Consider the following 17,084-nt stretch of genomic DNA (forward strand, 5'->3'; position numbering starts at 1 on the left):
TGGGTGATAAAGGGTGGAGATTGGGCATAATGTAATTTGGACAAATTCTAGAGGCTTTTGTTGTAGTCTCCCCATTCGAGGTGGGCATGTTTGTGATTAACAACTTACATGGGCTTAAGAAAAATTTGTAAATGAGAAATGTGTTTTTTTCAGAGCCCCAAAAGCGTAAGAGATATTGGGCTTGTTTTAATGTTGTGAGTAATAGAGGGTCAATAGCTGTTTCTTTCTATTATTGTTATCATTATTATTATTATTAATGCCTATAGCACCTGGTCTTTCTAGGTGGTCTCCCATCCAAGTACTAACCAGGCTCAACCCTGCTTAGCTTCAGGGATCAGACATCAGGCTTGTTCAGGGTGGCATGGCCATAGACCATGGACCATGGCTCCACTGGGGTGTGAACCCAGGACCTTCTGCGTGTAAAGCAGATGTGCTAACTGCTACACTATGGAACCATGTCCAATAGCTGTTTCTTGACAATGTCAGCATGTGAAGTGACTCTTCGCCGACCAAATGAATATCAGGTGGTGGGCCTTGTACTACATGTGGATCAATGGCCTATCCCCTTTGTTATGAGTTTCTTTATGAGTATTTGTATGTCCTGAATGAACACGTCAAATGAATCTCCTTGGAGGAGGAGGGTGTCATCAGTGCGATGTCATATCTGTGCTCCTGGAAAAATTGATGTGGTTAAGATCTTGCCTGTAAAGATTGTGTGTGATGACAGGGCTGTGAGGGTACTCCCTGGAGAGTCCTAGTTGTTGGTTGGATTAAGCCCGTAATTTTAATAATATTGGATATGAGGCTCTTAATGAGTGAGTCCGCAGCATTGAGATTGCGGTAACCCCTTGTGAGGGACCATTCATTCTTTCTAGGTTTAGAAGCAGGCTGTTAAATGGAGAAACAGGGTGGATAATCACCCTTTCTCTAAATAAGTCTTATATAATGATTTTAATCTTTGAAAGCCGTGTTTAATTTATATCGGGTTATATTAATATTTTAAATGGAGAGGAAGAAGAAAGTCTATTGGGTCCCTTTTGTCAAGCTGATTATTAAGTGCCAAAGACTTAAGTTAATTTTATTACTCATCGAGTGGAAATGCCCATGCCAACTATGGGATATTATAGGGCAATGGGTGCTATGACCATGGAGAATTTGGGCCAGGCAATAGTTCTGATGGTTAAGGTTCCTCCTCTATTTTATGTTTAGTGACTCCCCTAAGATTAGAAGGGCTATCTTGTTTAAATTTAGTGGAGTTCCCTGGTATAAGTATAATTTGAACTCTAGAGTTAGGGCCATGAAAGTTTGCCAATTGGTTCATTTCAGCAGATGTTAAAGTTAATTCAGAACCTATGTTGCAGAGGGGCAAAAGCCAATGGGTGCCCTTTCATCTTTTTGTTGTGTACATTCTTTCAGAAAAATTAGGATTTTCAATCAGGTCACCACTCCCCAATTATGGACCTCTGTTTTCGTTTTATTCTCCCTGTATCCGGGTATTTTTGGGGGAGATGGTTACTATTTTGGGGCAGGCCCTTCTCCTATCTATAAGTCTCTTCCTTCAGAATGCTTCAAGTCAGTATTGTCAGAATTAAGGGTTTCCTCCACGGCAATTGTCATCTTATTGGTTAAGGGGCCCCTGCCTAAACAGGAAGCAGAGTAGCCCTTTTGTGTGTTGCTAAGACGCTACACTCAATTAATTCCAGAGTCTTTTTTGATCCCTTTTATGGTTGTCCAATAGGGTCATGGTATCCTTTGGCCCTTTAAGAGATGCAGGAATAAAATATTCGGGGCACTTTTTGTAAGAGTTTGTGCCATAGGGTATCATGGGGTGCCATGGTGTCTTTTCCCTATCACCCACCTTTTTCATTGGGAGCAGCAGCAGCAGAGACACTTAAGGTCTGTAGGATCCTGGCGCGCCATCTGCTTTTAGGGGTATGAACCTCAGCAGACCACATGGTGGCTGTTTTCTTCCGCATGAGCAAACACTGTTGAACCTGAATATAGCACAGGACATCAGTCACACACCCAATGGTCACAGGGTAAGAGTTGGTCTCCTGAGACTGGCATTAGTCATGGTTTATGCTAGAATTGAGACACACAATTCAATGAGACACACAGAGAGGTCCAGGCCGAAGTACACAACCCAGGGCCACATTAAGGAGGGCCTCAATCCCATACTCCTGTTCTTAAAGCCAAATAGTGAAACCTCCAGTTTAGGCTGGTAAAATCTATAATCTGTGCTCAGTAGGACTCAGCAAATACGGCACAAAGCAGCACAGCTCGAAACATCGAGTTAACCAGCAGACAGCAGAGCCAGTTAACAAACTAAAGCAAAAGAGAAGACCCCTCCATTGGTTGTGGTCATCACTTAGATGCTCTGCTTGCTATGCCAGTTATTGGTCCATTCTGCCTCTCTGGGTGACAACACAAGCTGAAGGATTGAGGGGTGATATGGAAAGCTTTATCCTGAAGGCATGGGGAGTCACTGAGGGCTCTGGGCAGAAGAGGGGCAAGGTTGATTTGAGCCTGAGAGAAATCACTGGTGGAGGGATTTTCTGCAGTGGTGAGGAAAAGATGGGAGTGGGAGAAGCATGGTGAGAAGATGAGTTTTAGGTAACTATCGTAACAGTCCACTGAGAAGTGAAGAAGCTGTCACTCTGTTGGGGAGCAGGAAGGTGGCAGCAGGAGTGAGGGGGGGATGAGGGCAGGACTCACTCATCACTGGGAGCACAGTGCTTAGTGGCCAAACCAACCAACAAATAAACAAACGACATGGCTTGAACCCAGACTACTTGGGTTCAAGTAGCAACTGGGCACACTATTTAACCTCTGTGTGCCTCGGTTTCCTTATGTGTAAGATGGGAGTGTACTAGTTTTCAAGGGCTGACATAACAAAATACCATAGCCTGGGGGGCTTGAACAACAGAAATTTATTTTCTCATGGTTCTGGGGCGACAAGTCCAAGATCAAGGTGTCAGTGGGTTTATTTTCTTCTGAGGCCTATTTCCTTGGCTTGTAGATGGCCGTCTTCTCTGTGTCTTCACATGTCTTCCCTCCACACCTGTCTGTGTTCAAATCCCCTCTTCTTATAAGGACACCAGTCATATTGGATTAGGCCCATCTTAATGGCCTCATTTTAACTTAATTGCTTCTTTAAAGACTCTGCCTACAATGCAGTCACAGTCTGAGGTATTGCCAATTAAGACTTCAAATATGAATTTTTGGGGATATAATTCAGCTCATACGGGAGGATAATAGAATTTATTTCACAGACTTATGGGGAGAATTAATTGAATAAAGACATGTAAAGTGCTTAGAACGGTGATAAAAGTGTTTTCTATTATTAAAGATGCAGAAATGACATGAAATGAGGCAGCTCTTTCACCGATGTCTCAAAACTCCTGCCTCCTCTAGAAATTGGCTCCTTTGAGTCCAAACTGTTCTCAGAGCCTAGGATCCTCAGAAGCCTTCCCCACTTGCTTCTGGTATGTCCTTTCTGAGGTCACAGCTCTAAAAGTTCAGGATCCTCTTTAAACTCCTTCTCCCACAAGGCAGCCTGAACCAGTGGTCCCTTGAAAACAACTAAGCCTGTGGTTCTCAAAATGTGGTCTCCAGACCACCAGCATCACCTGGGAACTCGAAAGAAAGACAAATTCTTGGGCCCACCCCAGACCTACTGAGTCAGAATCTCTGTTAACAAACTCTCTAGGCGATTCTGAGGCACAATCAGTTTGACAAACATTGAACAAATAGTCCACTCCAAGCACTTATTTGGCAAAGGAATCAATTCTGAAGAACTACCACTTGGGGGCAGCACAAGACCGTGAGGTAAGCACAGGCTAATTAAAAGCATCTACAAGTGCAAAAGCCTCTCCCGCTTTTCCTGCCTCCAGTCTTAACAGAGCTCCCCTTAGTTCTCCCCCCACCGAGCTTGAGCGACTTCTTGAAACCTCAAACCCGATCACTGCCTTTGAATTCTTCAGTGGTTCCTTAAGGTACAAAAGGCTCTTTATCTGCCCAGCAGCATTTCCTGGCACATTTCCTTGCACATCCCTAGTTCTCCAACTTTCCTGGAGTCACACCCACCTAGGTTTGAATTTCATGTCTTTCATTTACCATCTAGGTGTGACTTGGAAAAGACACATCATTCTGAGCCTCAGTTACCTCATCCATGAAACGGGGGCAATTAATAAAACTTTTCTCATAAGGCTGTTATCAGAGAGAACTTGTTTATAAAGGGATTTTAGACTAGGGTCTTGCACAGTGCTCAGTATGCTGCAGGTCTGCTTCCCCTTGTGCACTGCCGAGCACAACGTATAGTCAGGGTGCACAAGTTTAACTCCATGCCAGGTACAGTGGATGCCCTCTGAATTCCACCCATCCCCCAACGCCATGACTTCCAGCTGCCAGCACCTGCATCTCTTTGCCTGGGGCTTCTACTGGCTGCTGATACCCACTGTGATGTCAGGACCATAAAACTCTGTCCAGCGGGGAGAGTAATAGTGCCAGCTAGGAGGGCATTGTTAGTACTCCACATAGAATAGGTCCTCAGACTTTTGCTACTGGGGTGACCTAACATTTGTCCTTCTCTTGCCGGTCTCTATGACTCTCCCTACTTGCAGAAGTGGCCATGTCAGAACATCAAGCAGTGGCTGAAGGACAGGAGAGAACTGAGGGGTCTGGCTCACTGGTGGCTCCCTGCACTACCACTCCTGACCTCCTGCCCTTGGGCCACCCAGGCTGCTGGCTCCTGCCCACCCCCTTTCAGACACTTAAGACTCCTGAGTGTGTGTCATAGGATATAAGAGGACACCAGGTGCCCAGATGCTGCCAGATAACCTTGGTACTTTGGCTGGGCAGCTGGTGCTATGTGGGTTCATGGAACCTGGACCATCTCAGGCTGAGGACCTGGAGGTGACACCACTTCTCAGCCCGCAGCCTGTAGGACCAGGGGCTTTTTATCCAACAGTCTCTGTCATCAGGACTCTACTCTTTTTTTTGTGGCTGCCTCTTGGGCATTGGTTTGCCCTTGGTCTTTATGTTTTCTGTGGGGCTAATTCTGTCCCTGGATGCAGTTGGCATTCATCTACATGACTTGATGTAAGGGGCTCCAAAAGCACAGCCCCCTCACTAGTCTAAATATCTCTTCACCAGCCTGTCATACTGTCTGATTGTGTATGAAGCCTTGGGGATAAGCATTGCCCTTTCCAGGTACTCTTTGAAAAATTTAGCAAGCTGTCATCAGGAGCAGCTACATAATTGTGGAACCCTGTGCACGATGAAAACAGTGCTTTTTGTTTAAAGATTATGACAATGACAGAGCAGTAAGCCAATCGTGGGGCCCTGCGTGACTGCTCAGGTGACACACTCATGAAGCTGGATCTGACTGTGCCCTATACCTCTCAGAGTGGCTGACTGAGTTTGTCAGCTCCTTTCCTTGCATGAAGGAGGAGCTCTGGAGCTGCTTGGAGAAGATGCAAAGACAATGTCAAAATGTGTCTCTTATTCAGCTCAGGATATCTGTCGTCTCAGAGGTATTCGAAGGCAGTGTTTTCTGCCCAGCTAGCCTTTCTCATTGGGCCTCCCCTTTAGGCTCATGAAGTCACAGCAGGATATGGGGCCTTTTCTACCTCTGGCTTGGCTGACCCTGGTGAGTCTTTACTCATTCACCTCTACTGCTGTGCTTACTGTGTCTGTTCTGCTCTGAGATGTAGGGCTGAGCCCTTAAGGCCCTTTCCTCCTCCCCAGACAACCACCACCAGATCTTTGGTTTTAGACCCTAGCAGCCTTTGGAGAGCCCCACAGACACACTCCATGTGCACGAGGCTGCTCTAGCTACTCTGCAGGCCTTTTCCCAGCTTCTCCACCTAGTTCTGTGCCCCAGGAGGCTGGGCGGCCAGCACACTGGCTTCTGGTTGGGTGTGACCAACGGGAGCCAAAGCAGGAAATTGGAGGGAGGGAGGAAGAAAGAGGTGAGGGCATTTATTCCCCCAACTCCCTCCTGAAGCCTCCTTGCAGCCTTGTCCCAGGTGACAACTTCTTGTTAAGCTATTTCTATACAGCCCTCTTTGCCTCTGGGTTCTAATATCTCCCCACCTTTAGCCTGTCAGGCCTGATGTCACACGGAATCCAGATGTCACTACTGTTCCTTCCTTTGAGATCTCCCTATATGCTGTCCAAACCTTTCTAAATAGTTTCTTTATTAAACTCTCTCAAAATTATCTTAATTTGAATTTGCATCTATTTCCTTCGGGGACCCTGAGTGGTACAAGAATCTTTGTTCTCTATCGTACCCCCAAATATATCTTTGTAGCCCCCAATCCCCAGGAAGGCCAGATCATGGGTCCAGCATCCAGGCACTCAAGCCAGGGTCCACAGGAGAGTACCCACAGGAGAAGTCGGGACTCTCTCTCGTGTTCTCCCAGACATGTCCACCTGACTCTCCACCCTTAGCTGACTGGGAACCGGGGACCTGGCAGTTGTGTTTTTTCCTTCTGTAGCTTCAGGGCCTGATGAGGACAAATTGGTCCCCTCAGCCGGAGCATCCCACCCCTAGACAGACCACCTTTGACCAGGTGATGAGGTAACCAGACAAGCAGAGAATTAGACAATTGGGCCACCAGAGAACCAGACAAGCAGATGAGCAGACAAGTAGGCAGCACCCTCTGGGGGGTATCTGCCACTCTGCCGGCACCCTCCCTTTGCCTGGTGGAAGATTTTCCCTAGGGGAGCCTCTCCTCTCTCCGTCTCAGCCCTCTAGCTCATCTTTGACCTAAGCCCATAAAGCTTAACCAAAACTGATCCCAGGAAGAGCTTCTTGCTGAACCTGCTGAGACTCAGTGAGGTCTGGCCACCCTTTTAAATCCAGGACAAGAACCAACATGGAGGAAGCCAGGGCTGAGAGGCAGACATCGTTTGAGCCCTGATTAAGCCATTCTTGAAGTTAGTGACCCCCGAATCTTTCAGTTATATGAATGAACAAATGATCTTTTTTGCTTAAAGCTAGTTTATGCAGATCTTTCATTCCGATGTGTATAATTAAAAATATGTATATTACATATGTATTTGGTCTTTGCCTTTGTCCTCATTCCTGGCACAGAGTTTCTAAAATTCTTTTAATTTCCTAAGTGACAGGAGCGTCTTTTGTTATTCATAACAAGCCCTTTTATCACACTGGAGTTTATGCTAATGAAGTGAGTTAGAGTGAGGTTCCTATGTAGCCTCCGGATGGGGCTCATCTGTTTAAAAACCTCAGTAACTGTTTCCCTGAGTTTGTGAGCCATTCCAGCAAATGATCTGACTGAGGAGAGGGTTGAGGGAACCCCTGGTTTAGCCAGTTGGTCAGAAGTATTTGTGATTGGGACTTTTGATTGCCATATTTAAAGTAGGAGGCAGTCTTCTCTCCTTCAGCTTTATTAAGATATAATTAACGTATAACATTGTATAAGTTTAGGTGTACAATGTGTTGATCTGATAGACTTATGTTGCAAAATGATCACCACCATAGCGTTAGCTAACACCTCCATTACATCACATACTTACCATTTATTTTTTTGTGGTGAGGACATTTAAGATGTCCTCACCACAAAAAAATATACGTTCAAGTATATAATACAATATTATTAGCTATAATCACCGTGCTGTACATTAGATCTTATAACTGGAAGTTTGTACCCTTTGACCAGGGGGTGGTCACCACCAATCTACACTCTGTTTCTCTGAGTTTGGCTTTTTCAGATTTCACATGTAAATCATATCACACAGTATGTGTCTTTGTCTTAGTTATTTCGTTTAGCACTTGGCCCTTATAATATTCCATTCAAGTTATCGCAAACTGCAAGATTTTCTTCTTTATCAAGGATGAATAACATACCGTTGTGTATACATACATGAGGTGAGTTAGGGTGGGGTTCCTTTGTGGCCTCTGGATGGGGCCTGGCCCTATGTACTTCTTCCTCTGTTCACCTGTATAACAACCTGGTAAACACAAGTAAATGTTTCCCTGAGTTTGTGAGCCATTCTAGCAAATTATCAAAATGAGGAGAGAGTGAAGGAACCTTTGTTTATAGCCAGTTGTTCAGATGTGGTATCATATCTTCTTTATCCATTCGTCTGTTGATGGACACTTAGATTGTTTCCATATCTTGGCTATTGTGAATAACGTTGCAGTGAATATGGGTATGCAGGTATCTCTTTGAGATAATAATTGAATTTTCTCTGGATAAATACCCAGAAGTGGAATTGCTGGATCGTATGGTAGTTCTATTTTAAAATTTTTGAGGCACCTCCATACAATTTTCCACAGTGGCTGTCTTAGATTACATTCTGAAGTGGGAGGCAGTCTTAACCTGTGGGGTTTGATGTTATCTCTGGGTAGATAGTGTCAGAGTTGAATTAAATGGTGGGACGCTCAGTCAGTGTCTGTTGGAGAAATGAGCTGCATTGATGTGGGAAAAGCCCCACTCATCTGGTGTCCGAAGTATTGTGTGAGAGTAGAGGAAGTTGCTCCAGACCTTGCCGGTGTGAGATGGGAGCCCCTGTGGATCCAGTGCTCCGCTGTTGAGTGTGAGAGGGATCACGATGAAACCACACACGCAAGAGGTCTCTCCCTGCCTGGGTCTGCCTTTAACAAGCTGGGCCAGTGGATGCATCCCTTCTGCTCTCAGGGCCCTGGACTTCACATGGGTAGCCATGAGAACACCTTCCTGCCCTGCCTTGCCAGGGGTGGGGCTAAGTGTGAGCTTCATTCTCTGGGAGCCACTGGTGGGTGTGAAGGCCAGGAGCGAGGCCCTGTCCAATATGGCTCTCAGAGCCAATGGCCTTGTTGCCTCCAGGAGAGCAGCCGGAGCTCCCTTGCCCCCATTCTTCAGTCAGAAAACTCAGGCTTCCAGCCAGGGCAGGAGCCTCATGCTGTTCCAGCTAAGCCTTCTTCTCCACTCCTGGACTCTCTTTCCTTCTCTGCACTCCACCCCCAACTCCTACTCCAAATCAGTGTCCTGCAAGGAGCTGAGCACCAGATATTAAGGGTGATTGTCTCAGGAAAGCCCATCTGCTTTCCTACCTCCGCCTTTAATTGCTGGGAATTGCCTGTCCCACAGCTTAGAGCTATAGTTCTTAAAGTCTGGACTCCAGACCAGCAGCCTGAGCATCGCTTGGGAACTGTTAGAAGTGCAAGTTCTTAAGCTCTGTCTTGATGTTCAGAATCAGACAGGGGCTGGGGCGCAGCAATGTGATACCCTTTAACCACAGATGCCCCATTCCCTGGCGCCTGTGAGTGAGTGTTGGCTGCTAGTGGCCTCGAGCTGGCCCTTCTCTTGTGCACTGCCCTGTGCTGAATCACTATGCCCAGAAGCCCAGAAATGCCGGAGAGATTATGTACATACACACCCACCCACTGTGGGCCACAGTCAGTGACAGATGATGGGGCATAACAGGCTGGCCCTTGCGTCAAGGGCCCAGTGTGAATTACTCCCTGGAGCCCCTCTATGAATTAGATCAAGGATAGACTTGAATTGCTCCAAGTCACTGCTTATCCCAAATGCCCAGAACTGTTGTTGGTACAACAGGTATGAATTATGTGCAACACATGGTGTAAAATAAAAATGTCATGTGGCTTCCTTTGGAAAAATAAAAATAAACCTGGCTCCAAGGCCCTGCCTGCCAAGATGACTATGCTTGGTTATCCTCATCTGAAGGCTGGTTTGGAGCCAGCTTGGAGGGCCTCCCGCAGTCGGAGAAGCTGGGGAGGCCCCTGGATCACGGGCCTTATTGGCCACCTCTGCAATGCATCATTTTCCTCTTGGTCTCAGCAAATCAGCTTGTTCACCTTTGGTCAAGATGTCACAGGGACATGTTTCACAGGGAGCCCAGGAAATACAAAATAAATGTTAATGCTTCTCCTCTCTTAACTGTCCTTCCTGAGAGGGGAGAGGGGAAAATGTTCACTTACTGTCCTCAATAGGAAAAAAAGAAAGAAAAGCAAGACATAATTTCTCCAATTAGTTTCTGGAGTGGGGGTGGGGCGTCAGAGCAGATGGCATGTGTGCGTGTGTGTGTGTAAGGGTATGTTAATGTGTATGTAGAAGTGTGTGTCTGTGTGCATAGGGGCATTTTAGTGTGTGTATAGATGTGTGTGGGGGTATGTTTGTATGTTGTGTACATAGAGGTATGTTTGTATACGTGTGGAGAGGCATGTTTGCATGTGAGAGACAATAACTAAGGCCAGAGGCCCTCTGGCTACTGGAGAAAGTGTGGCCCCAGTTTCCTGCCCCAGGACTCACAGCTGACATGGTTCTCACCTGCTACCCTCTTGGAGCCCACTGGGAGCACAAAAGGTGGTGCTGGACAGGACAGTGGGATGACCTGGCTGAGCCCCAGCCACCTTCCTGCTTTGGCATTTCAGGGGTCTGAGGTTCTGAGTTGGGAGTGAAAACAGCAAAACTGAGTGATTATGGCCCCAAACATATCTAGAGGCTTAGGGGGCGAGGGGGAAGGAGAATTTAGTTAAATAAAAATATGAAAAGACCAGATGGAAATATAGTAAAACATTTACTGCATTTTTATTTCCTGGGAGCTGTGATTATGGATGATTTCTACTTACGTCTTTGTGTTTATTTCAATTTTTGAAACTTTCTACATTTAACATGAATTATGTGTATAATAATTAAAAATGAAACTGTAAGAGTAATTATAAACACCCCCATGTTTATTCTTTGAGTGCCAGCTCCCTTCCCACCCCTATCATCAAAGGAAAGCTTTTATTTCCTTAGCTTTGTTTTATGAAAACTTCTCAGCGTACAGAAAAAAAATGGGAAGAACAGAACAATAATATACAATATATACCTCACACTTGTACAATATACAAAATACCCACCACCTAGATTTAAAAGTGGAAATGTTTTTTTCATATTTGTTTTATTTACATGCATATACTAAAATCTTCGCTTTTTTTCTGAAATGTTTGAAAGTAAATTGCAGATATGATATTTCACTTCTAAACACTTCTGAATACATCTCTTAAGTATAAAGCTTCCCAAGAATCCAGGTCAGTTTCTTGGGGAATGTCCTTCATTCTGGCTTAGTCACAGTGAGCCCTCTCCCCAGGCCACTTCCCTCTGTGAGGAGTTTGTCCAGATTGTCTGCAGACTCAGGGTCTATTGCAAGCCCCACTTCCTCCATAAAGCTCTCCCCGACATTATCAAATAATATCCTGTTTTGTTATCTAATTCTTCATTCAACATTCTTTGAGTAGAATAAACTCAGACCAAGACCCAGTCCTGCTCTCCGGGAGCCTGCAGTCCAGGTGTTGGGGCAGAAAGCAGGCAGTAATGCAGAGTGTGGTGGCTGCTGTGAAAGGCACCAGGACTCGGTTCTGGTGGAGGTGGTGGTGGGGGGGTGCTTCCTTGAGGCTGGGGGTGGTTGGAGAAGAAATTTTAAAGCAATTTTAAAGAGGCAGATGCTAGCTGAGCTGAGACCTGACGGATGCGCGGGAAGACGTGGAACCAGGGGCAGATTGGATCGGTGGGTAAGATTTTCATGTTAGAAAATATCTCTGCCCACATGCTCAGAAATATTGTTTGAATGAATAAACTTCTGAATGGAGAATGGATTGGAGAAGGGCAGCACTGGAGACGGAGGAACAGTTTGGGAGCCATGGCAGTTAGTCACCTAGGAGATAATTACAGCATAAACGGGAATAGATGGATGTGAGGGGTATGAGAGAGGTACAACCAGCAGGGTTTGGCTCCTAATTAGATGTGGGAAAGTGAGTGAGGAAGTAAGTCAAAACTGGATACAGCATCCAAATTTCTGGCTAGATGGCTGGATTGATGTCGGAGCCTTTGATGAGGCAGGTAATTAAAAAAAAAATAGAATTTTACAGGTGGATGGGGGAAATGAGCTTCCTTTCACACATGTCTCGTCTGAAGTGCCTGTGGCTCATTCAAGTGGAGACATCTGATAGTGAGGAGTTTATAAGAAAGGTCTGAGGACTCATCTAGATGAAGATACAGATCTGTGGGACTTTAGCAAATACATGGCCAATGAAGCTACACTTAGGAACAGAGTGTGGCTTGAGAGGAGAAGTAGGCTAAGCTTCAAACCTGGAAGACCTGTCACATTTAAGAGTTAGAAGGAAACTGAGAAGGAGTGGCCAGCGAGGTGAGAGGAAAACCAGGACCTGGTGCCAAAGGAACCAAGAACACTGCCAAGGAGGGAGGAAATGGTTAGTGAGTCGAATGATCCCAAATGGGTAAGTCAGATGAGGATGTACAAAGGTCCACTGAGGATGTTATCACTGAAGGACAATTTCAATGGAATGACAGGAGCAGAAGCAAGATTCCTGGGGCTTGAGTGCTAAGCAGGATACGATGCAGGGAGATACCAATAAAGGCTTGCTCTGTGAACAATAGGATGGAGTTGAGAATGGGGGATGGATGGATGGAGGAAGGGAGAGCTCTTTGAAATGGAGTCTCCCAGTCTTTGTTGTCTCTCGGCGTCCAGCTAGAGAGGAGGAAAGCTGTGATGGGACATAGGGGTGGAGGAGGAATGTGGCAACTGCCAAATAAACACACCATCCAGGGAAGCCAGCCAAGGCTGGGCCCAGAATATCTGGAACGGAACCCATCTTCCTTCTGCAGCAGGAAGTGGTGTTGGGAGCTGAGTTAACTGGAATTTCCGAGCTGTGTGGATGTTCCTGGTGAATGCTTTTAATTTATTTATTTTTTCATTCATGAAAAAGAGTAGGAATTAAGTGACCCCCCCCCCATTCCAAACATTCCCTCCCACAGAGGAAGAGCTTAATTTAGACTTATGTTCCCAGTTGAAAAATATCCCTGAGGTTTGTAGGCTTCTGCCGGTTTGTTTGTCACCCTTGAATATGGCAGGATGTTAACGAATATGGCAGGATTGGACTCTTTGTATCTTGATTTCAGCTGTGGTCCCAAGAGAATAGGTGGCTCTATCCCAAGCTCAGCACCAAGAGGAAGTTCTGTTAGACCACCTATGCAGGATGTGAAAGGAGGTGTCGAAACCAGCTTTGGGAACCTTAGATGACTCTCTCCACTCTGGCCCGTAAAAGATGTTGGTGAGGCAGAGAGACAGAGCTGAACATTAGAGAAAATTTCTTTGGAGACACCTGTGCTGTAAGTCTACCTCCCTTGGGATGAGGTGCTCCCCTTTATCTAGTGCCAAATTAGAGGGGCTTTGGTGGCACCACTCAGAAGCTTGCTGTGTGGCCCTGGAGCTTGCAGGATGCAGTAGACTGGTATCTGATTTTCCCAAGAAATTTGATTTGTGAAAGAGTGTGCCTAGAACTGTCTGGGTTCTAAATGGCAATGTGACTGTGTTTGAGAAGTAACTGCAGTCCATGAGGTGGTGGGTCAAAAGGGCCGGTCTATACCAGCTGTGGCTACACAGAAGAGGCAAAGAGAGTTTAGATCCTTCTACAAAGGGCTACCTGGCCTGAGGGGGTGATCTCAGCACAAGATGCCTGGAGGTGAAACATCTCAGATACCTGGTTATCTGTAAGAGGCAGCTTTAAAAGGACATCTTAAGCAAGAGATAAGACTGGGACCCCAGGCTTTCTCAGGCATTTATAGGAAGGGTTCTTGGGGATACAATAGGCATCTGCCCAGAAGCAAAGATCAGGATACAGCTGTTACCTTCACATCATAAGAAGTATATATTTGGTTTTTCTCACCGGTTCCTGGTACAAAGCTCCTAAAAACCTTGGCATTTCCTAAGTGATAAGAACAATAAAGGTACCTTGATATTCATAACAAACTCCTTTGAACCACATTGAGTTTATGTTAATGAGGTGACTTTTGGAAAGCACCTAAGGATGGGGGCTGGTTGCCAAGGGAGTCAACCCTTGATTAAAGAGTTGGTACTTTCAGTGCCGCGCCCCCCCCCGCCCCCCGCCCCCCCATCGCCTAGGGAGTGGGGAGAGAAGCTGTTGATTCAGTTCAATGATTTAATCAATCATGCTTGTGTAATGATGTCTCCATTAAACCCAAAAGGATGGGGTTCGAAGAGCTTTTGGTTGGTGAACCCATGGAGGTGCTGGAAGAGTGGCATGCGAGAGGGAGCATGGGAACCCCAGACCCCTTCCCCCATACTTTGCCTTTGCATTACTTCCATCTGGCTGTTCCTGAGTTATATACTTTTATAAATCTGTAATCTAGTAAATAAAATGTTTTTCTGAGTTCTTCTGTGAGTTGCTTCAGCAAATTAATTGAACCCAAGGAGGGGGTTGTGGGGACCTCCAATCTATAGTCAGTGGGTCAGAAGCACAGGTGACAACCAGGATTTGTGATTGGTAGATAATGTCAGAATTGAGTTGAATTGTAGGACACTTGGTCAGTGTCTGCTGAGAACTGGAGAATTGCTTGGTGGTGTTGGAAAAAACACATACATTGGAATATCCAAGTCTATCATTTCAAATGCCTTTAGGATGCGATCATTAAGCTGAATAAGAGAATTTATAGTATAGAGGCCAGTGAACAAAGAGTTTTCAAATGTAAGAAAAAAATGTAAAAGGAAAAGAAAAGATGTTTTTTGGGTAATGTTACTTAAACATCAAATTGAGCGTGGACAAATATGCCTTAAACCTTCTGAGGATTTGAAGGGGCCGGATTACTAAAGAAACTCTAAGCTTGGTCTGCAACCCTTAAAGCAACCCCAGACCTGCACCAATCAGAAGTCAACTATGAAAGCTATGCAGAGCCCAGGAAGGGCACATGCCTCAGAACCCATTTTAAAATGAGAAGAGTTAAACTGACCAAGTTGGCCATGCCACTGCCCCAGAGGAAATGAGAAGAACCAAATGGGCCAACCGAAGCACTCGCTCCATTTTCAGGTTAGCGAGTTCCATGACTTCTGCCTATCCTCTCTCAGCGGGGCTGGATCATAGCTTGGACCACTGACTGCTGGGTGGGTTTCCCATTCTCCCATTTTTCAAATCAAAGTTTTTGTTGCAGTTATCTCGTTTCCACTCCAGCATTGTATACAGCGTCATGTGGGGTGGGAGCCAGACTTCTTGTCTTTTATTTTATAGGTAACTGAATGCAGAGGAGTTTATCCAGACTTGATGGAGAGAGCCCCACGTCTCTCATAGACCTGAACTGGAATCATTCATTGGATAAGACTTTGGGGTCATCTCTCTTGGGGAGGGGCAAAGGTTTTTCCATGTAAGGTCAGGAGGATTTGCAGGGCCAAAGTGGTGGACTGTTAAAAAGATTACTAAATTATATCCCATCTTCTCTATTTTATTTTTATTCTATAGCAATAGAAGTTTTCGGTAGGCACTTGATTGCCCTGCTGTGACCCCATCTCCCAGATTCTTCTGCAGCTAGATGTGCCCATGTACCCAGGCCAATGGGATAGGAATGGAAGGGATGTGTACAGTGCCCCAGGTGTATCCTTAAAAGGAAGCCTACTTGTGCTCCTTTTGTTTAGTCTTCATTTCTGAAATGATTTTTAATTTTATTTAAATTTCTTCCTTGAGTGCCATCACCTTCTTTCTAAGTTTTTCTATTCTGACTGCCATTGCTATTTCTTCTCTTATATAATCTCCTTATTATCTTTGAGCTCATTTGGATAAAGGAGATTACATTTTTAATCTGTGATATATTACATTTTAATCAGTTTTGTGGGCATATCTTTCTGGTTCATGTTTGTTATTTGTGGGGATGTTATTTTGCTCCTTATTCACTTCATTTTTAAAATTAAAAACATTATATGGAATTTGGCTTTGACGATTTTCTATTGCTTATTTCTATGTGAAGTAGGTTTTCCTGAACTTTTAGAAGGAGGCTGATTATGACTTACAGTACAAGGTGAATAGAAGCAGTGACAGTGGGTTTCCTAGCTTATTCTAGAATTTCAAGGGTAAAAATTTAATGTTTCTCCATAAGTATGATTTTTCAAAAGGATTTTGGTGGATATCTTTTACCAGGTTTAGGAAGTTCATTCTTTTCTAGATACCCAAGAATTTTTATTTTTGGGTGTGAATTTTTAAAAAGTATTATTTTCTCATTTGAGATAATCTCATGTATTTTTTAAATTTAATAATGAGATGAATATTTAATATATTTTAATGTCGAACATTTCTGAATTCTGGAGGTAAATCCAACTAGGGTACAATGTATCGTTGCTTTAAATTCATTGCTTAATATAGTTTGTAGAATTTTGTTTTGATTTTTATATCTATGTTAATAAGTAATATTGCTCTGTGATATTTCTTTCTCCTTTGGTTTTTGTTTGGTCTGAGTATCAAGGTTTTTCTAATCTCATAAAATGAGTTGGGCATGTTCTCTTCTTATTTTCTGCAACAGTTTGCATGAAATTGGAATGATCTGTTCCTTGAATGCTTTAAAGAAACTGCCTATAAAACTATCAGATCCTATTTTTAAATGGGTAGATTTTTAAACTTTTGATTAAATTTCTAAAATTATAAAATTATTTAGCTTTTTTATTTCTTCTTGAGTCAGTTTTCTTTTTCTTTTTTGTTTCTTTTTTTATTATTTATGCCTACAGAAACTGGTCTTCCTAGGTGGTCTCCCATTCAGGTACTAGCCAGGCCTGACCCTGCTTATCTTCCGAGATCAGACATTGGGTTTATTCAGGGTGGCATGGCCATAGACCATGGATTGTGGCTCCACTGGGATGTGAACCTAGGACCTTCTGCATGTAAAGCAGACGTGCTAACCACTACACTATGGAATCACGTCCAGAGTCAGTTTTGGATAGATATATTTTTCCAGGAATTTACCTATTTATTCTATGTTTTTAAGTTTAGTAGCAAAAGGTTATTCATATTTTATAGAAGTCTAAAGTTTAAACTTCTGTTTTTTTCTATCATTATGCATCTTTTTTCATTTTAAATATTACTATGTTGTGTCTTCTTTCTAATATATTGTATATGTACTTAAATATATTGTACTCTAATATATTGTATATGTCTAAATTTTATTTCATTTTTTCTGCTTTCTTTGGATTTATTCTATTATTCTTTTCCTCATGTCCAATGTTGGCTAATCTGCTCAACCATTTTCAGTCTTTCTTTTTTTCGAATATTATCATTT

General features: G+C 44.1%; 1 pseudogene; it reads right to left on the reverse strand.

Annotated features, from left to right (window-relative positions):
- Window positions 1-257: 257 nt before the first annotated feature.
- Window positions 258-373, reverse strand: LOC111746861 (annotated as a pseudogene).
- Between the last annotated feature and the right edge of the window lie 16,711 nt (window positions 374-17,084).

This window comes from Pteropus vampyrus, unplaced genomic scaffold (genome assembly GCF_000151845.1).
Source record: "Pteropus vampyrus isolate Shadow unplaced genomic scaffold, Pvam_2.0 Scaffold7, whole genome shotgun sequence".
NCBI classification, from domain to species: Eukaryota; Metazoa; Chordata; class Mammalia; order Chiroptera; family Pteropodidae; genus Pteropus; species Pteropus vampyrus.